The 15,310-nt window shown below is 28.9% G+C and overlaps 1 long non-coding RNA gene across 1 annotated transcript; it reads left to right on the top strand.

Annotated features, from left to right (window-relative positions):
* The first annotated feature begins 12,402 nt into the window (after positions 1-12,402).
* LOC141045049 (uncharacterized) lies at positions 12,403-14,554 on the top strand. Its single transcript, XR_012216965.2, has 2 exons — positions 12,403-12,688; positions 12,907-14,554. It is a non-coding gene; the product is annotated as an uncharacterized LOC141045049 (long non-coding RNA).
* Positions 14,555-15,310: the final 756 nt, after the last annotated feature.

Here is a 15,310-nt window from a genome sequence, read left to right as displayed (position 1 = left end):
AGATTCAATAAGTAATGAGATCAGACACACCGCACGATCCGCAATGCTTGCGAGCACGTTGACGGGAAGTCTCCTCTTTCAGCTGATGCGCTGAAATGTATCAACCCCACATCGTAAATGCGTGCTACGGTGCTAGCTAAAGCCTGTATCAACCTGTTTTCTGATGATGGGAGAAGTCTCAGAAGAGGTTGTGGAGTTTGAGATGGAGACCGTGGAGTATGGGAAAGGGAGGAAACCTGGTTGCAATCTACATCACTAAGACAGCGCTATGATGGCATGGAGTGCAGGATTTGGCATGAGGACCGCAAACTTGGATGTCCGATGTCGTAGGGCGGTAGTGGTGTACTGGTGGTGACTGCCACTGACTGGTGACTCACCAAAGGTGCCCATCTGCAAGATAGCGACAAACGATCATGAGAAGATGATGAGCTCTGCAAATTACGATTATGCCCTACGTTGAACATTTCAAACATTTCATATATATATAGATGAGAGTTTAAGTTGGAAGTGCAACACTGTTCCCTCCTGCCCCTCGTTTTCTCCTCATCACTATATTGACTGTTGCAGTGGGAAAATATCATTCGTGGAGGAGACTTATCAAGACTTTTGTTTGGCTTCACGAGAAGATGAGAGGTAATATTCCTTATGCTTGAATTCTTCCGTTATCTGATGTGTGATTGTGATGAGAGCAATTCGCATCACATTAATACAATTCATCTGATTTAGAAATTCTAGCAGGTAAATACGGGCTAAATTGAAACAGCAGTTTTGGAAAATAATTTTCTTGCTTCACAGATACTTGAATGTGTTGATTTTTACAGAAGTGATGAATCTAAGGAATGGAGCCTAGAATCACTGTTGAACTTGTATTTTCAGGTGTGTTTTCGTTGTCATCTCTTGTAGTGATCTGATACTCAATCATCTAATCATAGCTGGTTTGTTATCTTGAATTATTTGTCTCTACTTGATTTCTACTTCGTGTATATCATGTCTGCATGATGCAATTGCAGGAGACTACTATTTGTCGCAAGTGTGAAGGGTGTGGTGCGGAAGACTCGAAGGCTAGAGCTCAAATCCTTCAGCTACCACACGTGTTAGTGCTTGAATTGAAGCAATTACATATGGACCGCGATTTTCCATGCACCAAAGTAACATCTCATGTGAAGCTAAACTCTCGCCTTAATATCGGTGCGTCATAATTCTCATTCTTTCACTCATTCATGTGATGCTTCTGTTCGTAATTCGTTCACTGTCTATTCCTTTTGTATGTACCAACGAATTGAGATTTAACTGAGGCATTTGAAAGTTTCTGTTTGTTCAACACGAAAGCTCCTGAGTATGAGACTGGATTGTGGATCACAAGCAGGCTTTCAATATGGTTGAGGTACCGCTTTCAAACAACTGATAAAAAATAATAAATAAATAAATAAATAAAAATTTAACAGATGGTATCAGTTACCTAACCGGTTCGTAATTGTTTTCTTCAGTAGACGATGAATATGCCAAAACAGAAATGAAATTCAAAAGGATCCTCCACAACACTTGTGAAGTTGTTACTTTAACTGCAGATGGATGTTTGTCTCAATGACAGGATACTTTTTTGTCACAATTCATTGTATCATCAATGAGAGTTGAAGTATTCGACTTCAAATATTTTCTCCAGCCACACAATACTTAGTCAACACAAAACTTGGTACTTGAAGTTCTAAAGAAATACAATCTTTGCACTCAGAGGAGTTACAACAGACAAGAGAATTGAAATTTACACGTAAATCAAGTTCAATATGAAAATACTGATAATTTTAATATTAATCATTCTACTCCAGGCATAGAATAGACTTTAAGTAAAAAACTAAAATTTTATGCACCTTTTGTATATTATTTTTTGGTACAACCAAAGTTTTAAAATAGGCAATATGTGTTTTTTACTTTTCCAATCAAATTAAATTTTGGAACTTTTTTTTACTTTATTTTATTTTATTTTATTTTATTTTTATATATTATTTATTTCATTTTTATTATATGCCATATCTATAATAAATTAAAAAATAAATAAAATAAAAGGTTATAATATTTATTTGATGAAATTTTAATTTAGCATATGATTCCTTGGACTAATTATTTTAAAATATAATTAATCTATTTATAAATAACTTCTATTTTATTTTTTTATAAATATAAATATTTTATATGTTTGATATATATATATATATATATATATATATATATAAAATACTTCTACAATTAATGAAACATAGTTATAAAATTCAACACGTCATGTTTTTAAATACGTCAATATATTTTTAAAATGTTGATGGTATATTTAACATTTGGAAAGATCTCTGATGAATTTGTAAATTGGAGACAAAAAAATATAGTATTAATACCTTACATGCCTACTAATTTATATAGTACACCTTGTGTAATTTGTAAGTTACCTTCAATTATGTGCAAGAAATACATTTCGTGCTTTTGATATTATCTTTATTTCTTCACACAATAATCTTCACAATATTGGTGATAACTAATTGGAGGAATGCATTACAAAGTAGGACAAGGACAAGAAGTGTATTGTAAGAATCATACTACTTTGGAAGCAAACTTTGTAGGAATCAAACTTGTCAAGAATTTTTTGAATAAGAAACATACTTCAATATGACCAATTTTCTTATTATGGATGTTATTTTCAATAGTAGTAATAAAATAAAAGAAGCTATTTGTTATGCTGCAACCAACAACCATTATGAAATATCTTTTATCAAGTGTGACCAAACAAGATATATTATAAAGTATTGCATCAATACTTGCAAATTAAGATTACATGCATCATGTTTTCAATTAGTAGATATAAGTATATTTGTCATTTGTATATTTATCTTTAAATACACATGCATTAGTATTGAATACTTTGGCAACCAACATACTAGTACCAATTGCATAGCGAGTAACATGAAAAAAAAATTGGATGATACATTGCAATATAGAATTGTAGATATTCAAAAAGATAATTGATATTATGAGGATGTTATGTCATCCTATTTGATGTCATAGTATTGAATTAAAAAAGTTTTTTATGAATTAATTGACTCTTATACAAATATCTACACCAATCTGAAATTATATTGTCACTAAATCAAAATAATAAATTCAAAGAACTATGTAAAATTACAAGATGATAAACAAAATGACTTTTTTCAATTGTTTATTATTTATAATATAAGCTTACATTTCTTGCAATAGTATCCACTTATCATTGGCATAGACAACATTTATTTAAAAAAAATACATTAGAATATTCTTTACTACTACAAGAATTGATGTAAAGCGGTAACTATTTTCTATTGCATTTAATATTGTGAATGCTGAAAATGACAACAATTGGCTATGGTTTTTGGAGAAGCTAAAGACATTAATTCTTGCATCTTATTTACTAAATTACAAACTTTTGAAATTCACATTTTTATTTAATCAATACAAAAGCCTTATTGATATTATTAATCATGTATTTGTAGCATGCAAATGCATATTTTGCATGTGCCATTTAATTAAGAATTAACAACAACAATTCAAAAATTCAATGCTTATAGGACATCTGTGAGCAATAGCACAAGTACCAATTTTTTCAAATTTCAACATCAAACTTTCAAAAATTCAGATTGTATCCAAAGAAGCTATAGAATATTTAATCAACACTGGACTATAATATTGGACATTATTATAGTTTGACAAAAACTGATTTGGCCATATAACTTCAAGTATTGTAGTATCAAGGATATGAAACTTGAAGAAAGAAAATCCTCAATACACTCTTATGTCACTAAAGAGAAGTAGAAAGTCACTTAAAAAATGATGTAATATTAAACTAGAATGGCTATTTCCAAAAACTAAAAAACTAAAAAATCTTGAAACAAGACTAAGGAGTAGAAAGGCATTGACAAGAGTGAAGAAGGCTTCACTCTTACCTCCATATATACTCTTAAGTAGGAGCTACGTGGTAATGTCCTATAGGACCTCCAAAACGTGTTGACTTTGTAAGATACATATCTTAACTTACAAGACAAGTTTTTTATATGTGTGCCATATAATTAGCTTATTTTGCAAGCTACCAACACGTGATTAACTTGTAGATCAAGTTTCTAACCTATTAATCAATTACAAATATATGTAAAGTCAAGTAACGTTTATGAAGCTTTTAGGAAGCTTCTCTAAAAGGTCTTATGAAATTAACCTACTTTTATCTATTTCTATGTAATTATATAGGTATTTAATAGAATACTTATGTATGTCCATAATATTATTCCCTCTTTTAGAGACAAGTTCCATGACGAGCGGTCTTCATATGTTGAAGAAGTCTAAGATACGATAAATTTTATTTGCCACATATTCCAATCTTTGTTCTCTTTGAAGATGGTTAATAGGCCCTCTTAGCCATTGATAGTATCCCATACTAGGGCGAGAAGACCATCATGTTATTTGGTCATTGTTGAGACCTTTATAACTTCTTTCAAATAAAACATTTGGAACACCGTCAAGAGTTGTTCCTACTTCTAATAAAATCACCAAACTTTCGGAGTCTCTTCAAAGGTTGTGATATCAAACATGTTGTATCTTGCCATCTATTCAAGGAAGGACATATAATCCTTGAAGATCTTCATCTTGATTTTATCATCTTGAAGGTTGTGACAATCACAATGTCTTGTTTGATAAATCCGCAAATGAAAGCTCTTGAGTTGAATTTGTTGGTTGTTGATTCTCCATCTCTTTAGTATCACAAGTACACAAAAGATACAAAAAATAGAAAGTAGAATATTATCTTTTTTTGATCTTCTTTCTTTTATAGCAAAGGTTTTCTATTCTTCATCTTAGTTTTGATGGATGTTGTTGATAAAAAATTAAAACTCTTTTTACTGCATTTATAAGTTTTTTTGATTGTTTCCATGTGTATTCACTAATATCATATCTACGCTAATGAACAAGATATTTCAACCTATTTTGGCGTTGCTTTGAATGAAAAACTTCTTCCACCTCAAACTCTTAATTATTATCCACTTCTATGGGAGGAGGTGGCATTTATCTTTTTCTTAGGATATTTACTATCTTATATGACTTAAAAAAAGATACATGAAATACATGATGAGTCTTCATGGACTTTGGTAGATGTAATTGATAAGTAACATGATTGATTTGTTTACAAATAAGAAAAGGTCTCAGCTTACAATAATCCAATTTATCACAAGGACAAGTAGACTTGAAATTGCAACAAAGTAACTATACCTTGTCACTTATGCTAAATTATGGTTGCTCATTATAATAGGTATTTATGTTGGTCTTTTGTCATTCTTGAGCTTCCTTTAATTGTGTCTTTATTATTGCATGTAGCTTTGATAAACGATTTGCTAAATCTTCCGTCACAAGATTATGAACTTTTGAAAAGTCAAAAGTATCAAATTGTGGATGATAAGCATAATTGGCAAAAAAATGTGTTTATTAAATAGAAGAATGTATCAAATTATTGTATGCAAACTTTTTCAATGGCAAAAAAGTTATGTAATCATTTTGATGGTAGTTGATGGTATACCTCAAATATTACTCCAAAATTTGATTCACCTATTTTGTTTGCCCATCAATTTGACAATAAAAAGTCAAAGAGAGCTTTACATCTACTTTTAGTATGTTGAAAAGGATTTTTTAAAATCTTAATACAAATTGAGTCTCTTTATCTGATATAATATCCTTTGGCAATCTATGATAGTGATAGATATTATCAATGAAAAGCTTAGCTGTTTCTTCACTTGAAATAGATTTTTTATATAGTACAAAATATACTTTTTTGGTGAAGCAATCTATGATTATAAATATAGAGTCATATAAACTTAAACTTCAAAGATCTGTAATAAAATCTATAGAAATAAAAGACCATGGTTGTTCAAGTATATGCAATGGTTGAAAAAGTTTATAAGATTGATGATAAGGAGTTTTTGAACTTGAACAAATGTCATATAACTAGACAAAGTCTTTTACTGCCTTCCACATTTGCGGCCTCCAAAAATCTCTAGATATAAGTTCTAAAGTCTTATTGTATCCAAAATGTCCTGTTGCTAGAAAGTCATGACGTACTTGAAGAACATATAAATATGCTTCTCCTTCTAGAACATATAAGGGTCCTTTGGAATAGAGTAGATTGTTCTTAAATTTGAACTTCGAAATATCATAAGACTTAGAAGAAAGTTTCTTGATATCATGAACAAGAAGATTAGAGGACATACTTGATTGAATTTGTTTGACAAAAGTCGAATCAACAGCCAATGTTAATTTCATTGTTCAAAGATGAAAATGCTTTGGCTTTAATATGATTATTTTTTGTTGATAAAAAGATACATCTCCTTCTTTTGGTACAAGATAAGAGTGTCTAGAAAGGGCATTTGATAAACCTTGTTGTTTTCTATTTCTTATTTTTTTTTTGATATATGATTTTGAAATCAAATCTTGATAATGACATGCTCCAATGGACTTAGCAACAATTCAAAATACGTGTCAACATAAAATACTTGAGGTTCTTGTGATTTATATATATTGTAACTAGACTTAAAAAGCCCTTCTTGATAATGATGCCATTCTTGAAATGAATCCATAATTACAAAAAGTTCTTTGTCATAGATCTTATAATTAATCTTGGTCATTAAAAATTTCCTGGAATAAAAAGCTAATGGATGGAATTTATCATATGTTTCCATTTGTGACAATACTTCACCCAAGGCAAAGTCTGATACATATGTTTCTATAAAGAATGCTTTAAAAAAGTTAACACGATATAAAGTTGGTGCAATAATAAATTCTTTCTTTAAAGCAACAAATGATGCTTTGGCTTCTTTATTCTACTTAAGTTTGTCTTTACAAGTCAAATGTATAAATGGAGCTACAACTTGAAAAAAGTTTTTGATAAAGTTTTGATAATAATTAACAAAGCCCAAAAAGCATTGCACATCTCTTACTGTTCTTAGAATCTTCCAATCTATGATAATTTGGATCTTCTTTGGATCTATCATAAGGCCTTCATTGAAAATGATGTATCCTAAAAAGTCAACTTGAGTAGTTTAGAATATATATATATATATATATATATATATATATATATATATTTTTTATCTTTGCATATAATATTGCATCTCTTAGTTTTTATAATTTATGATGAATATAAATTTTATGGTCTTCTATGTTTTTGGAATAGATTAAAATGTTGTTTAAATAAAAAATGACAAAATCATCAAGAAACTCGCAAACGACATCATTCATTAGATATTGAAAAGATATAAGAGGAGGTCAAGGACCAAGAGTCAAAGTCAAGAAGATAATGTATGAACAAGGAAATATCCAAAGATTAGGTAAGAGTAATTAGTATTTGATATAGGATACTTTTGTGGTTAATAAGATGCCAAAGGATCCAAGGACCATAAGATACCCTCGAGGTACGTTAGATACCAAAGGATCCTAGGACCAAAGATCATGTGTGTAAAAGTCAATGAATAGAAGTTGTCTTATAGGGCAACAACTACAAACTATAAGTATTAGGTGTTGGAAGTGAAAGATATCTTATTCCATACTCTCTTTATGTACAATCTTGCTGATGCTATGTGTTGTAACTTCAAAGTTCTATTTCTTTAATAAAAATAATTCTTTATTGGATCATATTTTTAAATTCATTGCGATCTTTCTTAGTATGAGAAACATTGTTATACCAAATATATCTTTATACATATTCTTATTTAGAAATAGCTTTCAAATTGGTTGTAGAAGTCTTTTCTTCAAGTCTTGCGAATTTCATTTGAAGATCCGCCATACCTTATGTAATTCATTCAACTCCTATATCTTCTTTCTTTTATGTAAATGCTAGAGATTGGATAATAGGTATTATTGGTCATATTGTATGTACTTGAGCTTTAAGTGCTTATACTACTATTAGAATATTAACCTTGTCCTTCTTCTTCTTTTATTTTGTAAGCAAACCTATAAAATCTTCAATATTTTTTCACTTTGTTGTCAATTCTTTATCTTCTTCTTTGCCTTCAAGAATCAACTTTAATTTTTTTTTTTTAATTTTTTATGGGCTACTTGAAGAAATAATTCAACCTTTTTTGGATCCAATGCCAACTTCTATACCTTTGATAATTGAGAATATTGCCTTTCAAACTTCTTTAACAATTGTGTTGCTTATAAATTCTTATTAGGTCTTTAATCTATTTTAGAAATTATTTTTTAATAACACAATTAGTAACTTTTAATGCATGTAAAAATATCTTCCATGAACTCCTATAATGCTTCATAATTGATATAATATATTTTCATATCTCTGATATTGTGGTAAATTCAAATAGCTTAATTATCTTTTTTTAGAGATCTAATTTAATTCTATTTCTTTTATATAACATCTTATATACTTTGAAATATCTCTTTTATCAAATTTATCAATCTTATTAATCATTTCTTGTAATGTTTTGATTGCCAAAGCTTTCTTATAATCATTGCTCTAATATTATTACATAAATAATGTGAAAACTTAAAACATGCTTACATTGGTTGGATTTATATATATACCTTATTTTTTAGTAGAAACTCCAATAATAGCTCCACTCCAAGCTCTTCTCTTAGATCCTTCAAAATTCTTATTTTTTTTTCTATTAAATAATTAAAAATAAAAAATAAGCAACTCCAATATCTTCCACCTCAAGCTTTCATGTTGGGTTCACCAAATACATTGTATTATATGTATTCTTGCTTAAGAATATACTGGACATCTAATTGTGGAAGATAAATAGAAATGCAATAATAATCCTATCAAGTCTAATAAAATCTTAAATAAACTTTAAATAAACCTTAATAATCCTAATAAAATTTTGACCAATCCAAAATAAATTTTAAAGAAGTTATAAAAAAAATAAAAAAGTCCTAAACTAATCTCAAAGAAAAACAACAATAAATCTTTAAAAACATAAAAATAAATCTTTAAAAAGTAATAATAATCTTTAATAAATATTAGAAATATAAAACTTTGAATAAATATATATATTTTTTAAAGAAATATATATATATATTAAAGAAATATATATATATTTTAAAGAAATATATATATATTTTAAAGAAATATATATATATTTTAAAGAAATATATATATATTTTAAAGAAATATATATATATATTTTAAAGAAATATATATATATTTTAAAGAAATATATATATATTTTAAAGAAATATATATATATTTTAAAGAAATATATATATATTTTAAAGAAATATATATATATTTTAAAGAAATATATATATATTTTAAAGAAATATATATATATTTTAAAGAAATATATATATATTTTAAAGAAATATATATATATTTTAAAGAAATATATATATTTTTTAAAGAAATATATATATTTTTTAAAGAAATATATATTTTTTAAAGAAATACTAAAAATAAAAACCATAATTGAATCTTAACCAACTCTTAGATCAAATCTTAATTGAAATCCTAATTGAAATCCTAATTGAACCTTAATCAAACTCTGTGTCAAATCCTAATAAAATCCTAATAAAATCCTAAATCCTAGGTAATTTTTAGACAAACTTTAATTAATCCCTAGTCAAGTTCTAAACCAAACTCTGAGTAGATCCTAATCTTAACCAAATCCTAGACCAAATCCTAAGCCTTAATCAAATTTTAGACTAATCCTAAACCAAATCCTATAGAAAAATGTATCATCAATAATTGATCATCAAACCATTGATATAAACTCAAAATTTACAAACTTCTTAATATCTTAGTTGGAAATAAGGACAAGAAAGATGAAATTGATCATACTTACCAGTTGAAAGAAATGCAAGATAATCCAATCAAGTATTAGGTAGCTTCCTACTGTAACTTGAATATTGAACTTCTAGTACTAATACCTCCTTTTTAAACTATTGAATTCCTTTCAAATTCTACCTAAACATTGAAAATGAGTCTAGTATTTATATAAAAAGAATTTACTTCAATCCAATTGACAAATTTTTGAAGATCTTAGAAACATTTATTGACCTTCAAAGTCTAATTTTTAAGACTTCAATCCACAAAAATCTTCATATGCTTTGATTTAACGATTTGGTTGACCTTAAAATTTTCATACACATTTATAACTAACATAACAATACATTATCCAAAATTCAATCATATGCACATTATAGAACTTAAGAAACCCTCAAACTTGTAAACATATTTTTATTTCTCAAAGTGTAAACTATTGTGAACTTCATTAATTTTGAAAATCTCTCAAAAATTTAATATTGATTTAATTGGCATAAAATCAATATTTTAAAAAATCTTTCTTTAAGTGTATTCTCAAATCCCACTCTTCACATACTTTGATCTACCAAAGAACTCCAAAGTTGTTGTATGGATATGATTTTATGCCTTAGGGTCTAATTTCAATCCAAGTTAACAACCAGTCTTCATTAGGTATCAAATTTTAGTAATTTGAGATAAGTTTTGCTTTATTCTATTATTAATTCTTTTCTAAATATGCCTATATTGATTTCTTATCTTATTTACTTTGATTTGGCTCATTTATGTCTCTACAAAATAAATAGAAGTCTTTTTTAGAAAAAAAGTAGAATTAAGATTAAGTCTTTTATTACCTTTTTTTATCATTATTTTTTTACTACATCTTTCTGCTAGGCTCTTCTATAATAATATCTATATTTTTTTATCTTTCATTGTATAGTCACGTTCTACATGACAACAAAGACCTATCAACCACCTTCAAAGGGAACAAAGATTAAAGTATATAACAAGCATAATTTGTTGCATTTTAGACTTTGTCAATATTTGATTATTGTTCCTTGTAGAACTTGTTTTTAGAAGGAAGAATAATATAATGGACATACATATTTACCTAGATAAAAGGTATTAGGTAGAAAATAAATGTTGATAGATATGATAATATCTTAAGGCAAAGCTTCTTAGAAGTTGCATAAATACAGATTTGACTTTATATATGTTTGTAGTTGATTGGTAAGTTAGAAATTTGGCCAATAAATTAACCACATATTCCACATATTAATAGCTTGTGGTACAAGCTAATCATATGGCATAAATGTAAGAAACTTATAAATTTAAAATATGTCTTATAAATTACATATATATCACAGGTCTTATAGAATGTCACCATACAACTCCTATTTAAATAGTATATATAGGAGTCAGAGTCAAGCCTTCTTCATCCTTGTCAATACCTTTCTTATTTTTAATTCTTATTTTAAAAGTCTCTAATTTTCTTGTCTTTGGCAATAGCCATTCTAGTTTAATATTATTCTACCTTTAAGTAATTATCTAATCTTTTTGAATGACATAAGAGTGTATTGATCTTTTGATTTTTTGAGATTCATGTCTTTAATAATTGTTGTGCCTTGATCATGTTTCTAATACATTATTATATTAGAAGATATATTTGCTATTATCAATAATTTAAAGGATAGATTTTCTATTATTAAGAATGTAAGAATGTTCTTAATAAATTTTATATATTTAAGAATATATATGATATTTTTCTTATAAAAAATAAGTACATAAAAAAAATGAAATGATAATAAAAATATTTTTTTATTACATTATTCTATTAGAAAATATTTTTTAAAAAATACTTATCATGCCAAGTAGAAATTTAAGCTTGTATTCAAAAAGATTTTAATATATCAAAAAAATTATCTTTTATTTATTTATTAGTTAGTTAATTAATTAGTTAGATATTTTATTTTATTTTATTTTATAAATAGAACATATTAGCTACTAAAATTGCTATTACAAAATAAGAAGTAGAGAACTTTCAATAAGTATTTATTTCTATTATATATATATATATATATATATATATATTAAAGATTAATAAAATATTCCAAAATAGTATTTACTATAAATTAAGAAAAAAAAATCATAATATATTTCTAACTTATGATAAATTATTAAGTTTTTTTAATATTATTTGAAACTTCTATTGGATCTAATTCTCTATCTCCTATGTACTACAATTCTTTTAATCTTTTAAGTAATTTTTTTCAATTTAAAAATAAAAACTGCTAGATAGACACATAATGTACCACACATTTCAATTTAAACAAAATCAATTCTAGTTCATTCAAAAAAAAGTTTATTTTATTATTTTATTAAATTGCATTTTATGTGTATAGATGTTAATATAGTTGATTTTGTTTACACTAAAATTCAAGTATCAAAACACAGTACAAGAGTATTCAGACACAGTTCTAAATGATGATATTCACAGGGTTGTGCTATTTTCGGGATGCATGAGAACCATCTCGGTGAAATTCAAGTGCGGGTCCTGGTTCGGGCAGGCTCTCTAGCTAAGGAGTATTACTCTATAGCAATACACCTCATTTCATACTGTTGTCAAATAAAATCTTTCCTCGGAGGATGTAGCTCCGAAGGCCATGCCAGGCGAATCCTGCCGCTCGTAGAACGACTTTATGAACCAGGACCCACACTGGAATCTCACATATAATTCCAGTGACACATGCCATTTGTAAGAGTACTTTAATTTACCGAAACAGTAATCACTCAGCAAACTGTGACATTTTCTAAGCTTGCTGTGAGTTTTAAATGTTAGTGGTGGCTTGCCCCTTCACACTTGGACAAGTTGGAAATATTGTAAGCAATTTTCACATCCTGCAGTCATTTTGATTCGAATAATAGATTTGGAAATAGTCGTTTATTTCCACAGCGCGTAGTTCTAGTTAATCTCGTGGACACCGGATGCTGACATTGCACTATTTTTGAACTTGGCAAGGGGAACAGCTTTGCTAGGATCTTGACAAAGTTCTTCGAAGGTGCTAATTCGTTTTCTTTGCTACTCTCGCGATCTCAAGTTCGCGTTTAGACTTGCAGGCGGAGTTGCTTTTGTGCTTTGTTCTGAGACGGGAATATCTTCTTACAGTAAGGAGTTGCGGCAAGGTGGTTGTTTCGGGGTGCACCGATCGTGGCGTAGGTGCTGCTGGTGAAGATCGCAGAGATGGCACCGGTGTGGGATATGTCGTGCCCTATCAGTTGCTTTTTGTGGTAGTAGTCGACAGAATCTAGTTTGGGTAGTTGGCGGAATTGTTGGTGCTTTCTGTGTAGCTTTTGCACCGTGTAGATCGATTTTAGGCAGCCGGTTTGTGTGATCATCTCTGTTCTAAGCAGGTCTCGGTAACAGCACATCGTGGCTGTTTACTTCAGAACTAAGAAGACAGTTTAGTAGGTTGTAGTGGTTGATCGTTTTCCGTGTTACGGTGTCTAGAACATTCTCACACATCCGAATATGAAGCTGTAGCTGGTGTGGTGTAAGTGCCTGGACTGTATTGTGCTGACTCGAGAGTTCCATAGTCTGGGAGCAAGTAAGTAGGCTTGGGTATAGCAGCGGTGGAGGGTCGGTACGCAACGCTCTGTGCAGCTTAAGAAGGAAACTCTTACGATTTCCGTGGTTTTATCGAATAGGTGTTGTTAGCGCAGTTTGTGGTGGGGTACCAGGGTGCACTGCAACTATGTTGTTCCTGTTTTTCAGGAAGAACTGCATGAAGGGGTTTGAGTACTTAGTTGGATCGAAGTGAGCTGTACACAGGTAGTTGGTAGTCACAAGAGGTGTTGATTCCCGATCATGACCTTGTGATGCGTTTGTAGGGGCTGTGGTGTTAAATACCTCTATTTTCATGAATTTGGTAGCTGGATTATTAGCTCGTAATGGTGGTTGGCTCATTTGGCATTAGATCAGTTTGTTGCTGTTTCGTGACAAAAATGTGACCTCGCTGGATAGATGGTTTTCGCAACGATGACTTTGTCTCACAAGTCCGGCGCTGTCTTGCTGGCATAACTGTATTTTAGAATGTCTGAAATCGTTGTCAATTCTGATTCACTCGTATACGGCAGCTCCGGTTACTATTTTCCGTATTCCTGTGGGCAGTTGTATAAATAGTTTCATAAGTACAAGCAAGTATCATTTTCTTATCGTCGATGAGTGACTTGGTTTGTACTATTTGAAAGTGTGGAACGAATGCTCGTACCTGAAACTGCCGCAGATTGTTTACTGGGCTGTGAAATACGAAATTGGTTTAGGGAGTTGGTTTGATGAAGGGATCTTGAAGATTATCAGTTCGGGAAACAAATAACTTGGATGGTTAAATCTTACTTCGTACAACACATGTAATACCATGGGATGGTAGTGAGTTCATTGTTGAGTTTAGAATGTGAATCTTGTGTCTGATTGCGCACCTTTGTTGTCATTTTCGCGTTAGAGAAAATGTGGGCTGGAAATAGCCTATATGACAACATTTTGAATTAGATCGAAGATAATATCGAAGCAAACATTAGTGTAACTTTCTCTAAGATCAGGGATCTTTCGTTGGAGATGAAGTTATTGGGATTGGAGGTTGAAGACAGCCGTGTTGTAGCTGATAATTACTTCAATGCAAAGCAATGCATTAACTTGTTGGTTAATTTACAATCAGCTTTGCAAGAAGTGCAAGTCATTTTTGAATCAAACCAGCATATTTTACAACCATTATTGGAGGATTTTTCACAAATTGTTTTGAAAGCAATGATGGTGGTTAAAAGTTTAGAAAATTGGCAAGAAGTTGCTTTGATGCAAAGAAAAACAAAAGAGACTTTTTGAGAATAGCTAATAGAATTAAAGTAGATTTGTGATATGATTTATGAAGCTGGTCAAAGAAAGGATTGTGAGAAGAAATGGATCTTACAAGAGTTATTTAATTTGATCCATGTGATTGGCATGAAGTTGAGAATGATGATTTAAGATCATTTTAAAAAGATTAATGGACATAAAAAAAAAAAAAATTGCCCTTGCAGATCAACTTACAAATATTGGCTTATGGCAATCAAACCATGGATTGTAGAATTTTCTTCATTTTCTTGATTTGATTTTACCTTGCAAGCTTATAGAAAAAGAAAAATTAAAATCTAAAATAATACAAATAATAGCAGATTAATTAATTCCATTCAAATGTAATTTTTTTCTATAATTTTTATTACTTTAAGATGTAGATATTTTTAGTATTATATGAATAATATTACTAATTTCTTCACAAAAAATTAAAATTTTCTTACATATCTTATAATATTATTATAGAAAAATAAATATTTATATCTATATATGCATAAAAAATTATTATATAAATTTTAATAATAATTATTATATTATTAATTAAATTCTAATTTTTTGTGTTTTTTTTTTAGATTGATAATAATTTTTTAAATTATTGTAAAGAAGAAAGTTTACAA

The sequence above is a fragment of the Physcomitrium patens genome, chromosome 2 (genome assembly GCF_059467195.1).
Source record: "Physcomitrium patens ecotype Gransden chromosome 2, ASM5946719v1, whole genome shotgun sequence".
NCBI classification, from domain to species: Eukaryota; Viridiplantae; Streptophyta; class Bryopsida; order Funariales; family Funariaceae; genus Physcomitrium; species Physcomitrium patens.
Note: the sequence above shows the minus strand (reverse complement) of the source record. Positions and strands in the feature narration are given on the sequence as shown.